This window comes from Capsicum annuum, unplaced genomic scaffold (assembly GCF_002878395.1).
Source record: "Capsicum annuum cultivar UCD-10X-F1 unplaced genomic scaffold, UCD10Xv1.1 ctg61660, whole genome shotgun sequence".
NCBI classification, from domain to species: Eukaryota; Viridiplantae; Streptophyta; class Magnoliopsida; order Solanales; family Solanaceae; genus Capsicum; species Capsicum annuum.
The window spans coordinates 915-3,406 of NW_025870585.1; the positions used below are offsets into that span (position 1 = coordinate 915).

At 33.7% G+C, this 2,492-nt stretch overlaps 1 pseudogene; it reads left to right on the top strand.

Moving 5' to 3' along the window:
• The first annotated feature begins 211 nt into the window (after positions 1–211).
• On the top strand, positions 212–1,211 carry LOC107856851 (annotated as a pseudogene).
• The last annotated feature ends 1,281 nt before the right edge of the window (positions 1,212–2,492 follow it).

Genomic DNA, 2,492 nt, shown 5'->3' on the forward strand with positions numbered 1-2,492 from the left:
TATTTAATATTACAAACTTAGTCGAAGGGATTCAACACCTACTATAATCACATAAAAAATAATTTTAATCATATATAAATAGTATATTTTTCCATCGAAGGGGATTCAACCGAACCCTGAACAGAAGGATGGCTCCGCCCCTGTTACAGAGAATACTAACATCAAACTTAGCACAACATACTGGCTAGAAAAGAAAAATGCATTTCTTCAGGTGATTGGCAATGAAAAAACATTTTTCCTCTGCCTTTGTAGAAAGGCGGAAGAAAGAAGAGGATTGTTATTTAAAGAGGGGAAGTTCAGTGCTACAAGAGTTTCTTGCTTTATGCGATGGAAATTGTCGAATTCCCATCCGTTACTTCACTGCGTTTGAGATCGAGAGGGCGATAAAACACTCTGAAAAAACACTGGAGCTTTTCGATGGGTACATGGGTACGGCATCACTGGTAAAAATCATTGAGATCGAGAGGACATTAAAATACCCTAAAAGCAAAATGGAGCTCTGCAATTGGTTTTCCATTTACACCAATTGAACCTAGCAGAAGGTATATCTCTTGGCGATTTACTTTTCAAAAAGGGTAATTATGATGATCAAACTAGAAGATCATTATTATCTTGGGGAAATCGACTACGTATTGCACGTGAGGTTGCTTCTGCGACCGTTTATCTCTGTACTGAATTTACTACACCCATCATGCATACACCGAGATATAAAGCCATCAAAAGTGACTATAGATCAGAGTAATGGCGTTGCAAAAATAGTGGACTTCTCATTGTCTATATCTTTGCCTCCAGGAGAATTAGAGGCAGAAGATCATGTATGCGGAACACTTGGGTATTTAGATCCTGAATATGGCTTCTCGGGTATTATTACTCAAAAAATTGATATCTACAGCTTTGGAGTACTTCTCTTTCAACTATTAACTGCAAAGGAAGTGCCAGATATTCTGTTATGAAATATTAGAGACAGTAATGTTATGAATAGAGTGGATTCGGTAATTTCAAAAGAGACGGTAGATTTGGAAGAAGACGTTGAATCCAATACTGAAGAGGGTAATGCTATGAGTAGAGTGGATTCTCCAATTTTGGAAGAGAAAATAGATCTTAAAAATATTCCAACCAACTTTGTCAACCGTTGTATTAAAGAGGGTAATGTAATGAATATAGCGGATCCAACCATTTTAGAAGAGCATGGAATTGAGATTCAACAACAATTGAATGACTTTGTCAACCGTTGTATTAAAGAGGGTAATGTAATGAATATAGCGGATCCAACCATTTTAGAAGAGCATGGAATTGAGATTCAACAACAATTGAATGATTACTTGGATCTTGTTAAGAAATAATGCACAACTGAATTATTCATGTAGCAAGGGAATTACGCCGAATTGAGAAGCGTTTCCGTGCCCGCACTCTTGGTCAGACATAAATGTTTATTTTAGTATTTAGAGCCTAGGGTCTATCGAAAACAGTATCTCTATCGTGAAGTCGAGGTATTCAAACTTCATTTGTGAGATTACACTGAATATGTAGTTATTGGATTTATATTAAAGTTCCATTTTTGTAAAAAGGAAATTAAAAATGAAATTTGTATGTACCGTCATATTTGAATATTGATTATTTTAAAATCTTAGATTATCTATCCAATATCGGAAAAGATGCGTATATACCCCCAAACTATTATAGATGGTACGTATATATTCTTCGTTATACTTTGGATACATATATGCCCTTGCCATTAATCGTTTGGGTTGTATATACCCTTTATAATAACAAAGAGACATGCGGCACAATTCTGCATTTACCCATTTTCATTTATTTTACGGAAAAGGGACATATATAGTCCAAAACTGTCATAACTGATATGTATATACCCTTCGTTATATTTTGGTTATGTATATGCCCCTACCGTTAATCATTTGAGTTGTATATACCTTTTGCACTGACGGAGGGACATGTAAAAGATTCTTATGCGTTTGCTCAATTTTTATTTATTTTATCTGAAATTAAATTAATCCACTCCACTATCCATTTTCATACCCAATTTAGACCCGAAATTAAAACCTGAAACCAATTATCCGAAATTAAATTAACCCAACCCAATTAAAATAGCTAAGCCAATCCGGAATTAAAGATACTTTCAGAGACAAATATTGACCAAACCAAACATCCGACACTTATTCACTTCTTTCAAATGCTTAACTCAAATTCATAATTCAATCGAGTTTCTCTTATGCGTACATACGAAATAAATTTTCTATTAGGCAGAGGAGAAACTCAAATCAAATTTTGGATTTAAATGAAGTATTTAAGAGAAGTAAATGAACTATCATAGTGGAACGAAATTCTCTTAATTTATAAATGGAAAAACCCTTTTGGCCATAAAATTTAGCCATAATTTGACCTAGTAATAAATTCTATTCACACTATAAACTAGTTTCTTTTCACATATTTTTGCCTCTTTCATCTTAAATTTAAAATTCTTTCATTACTTA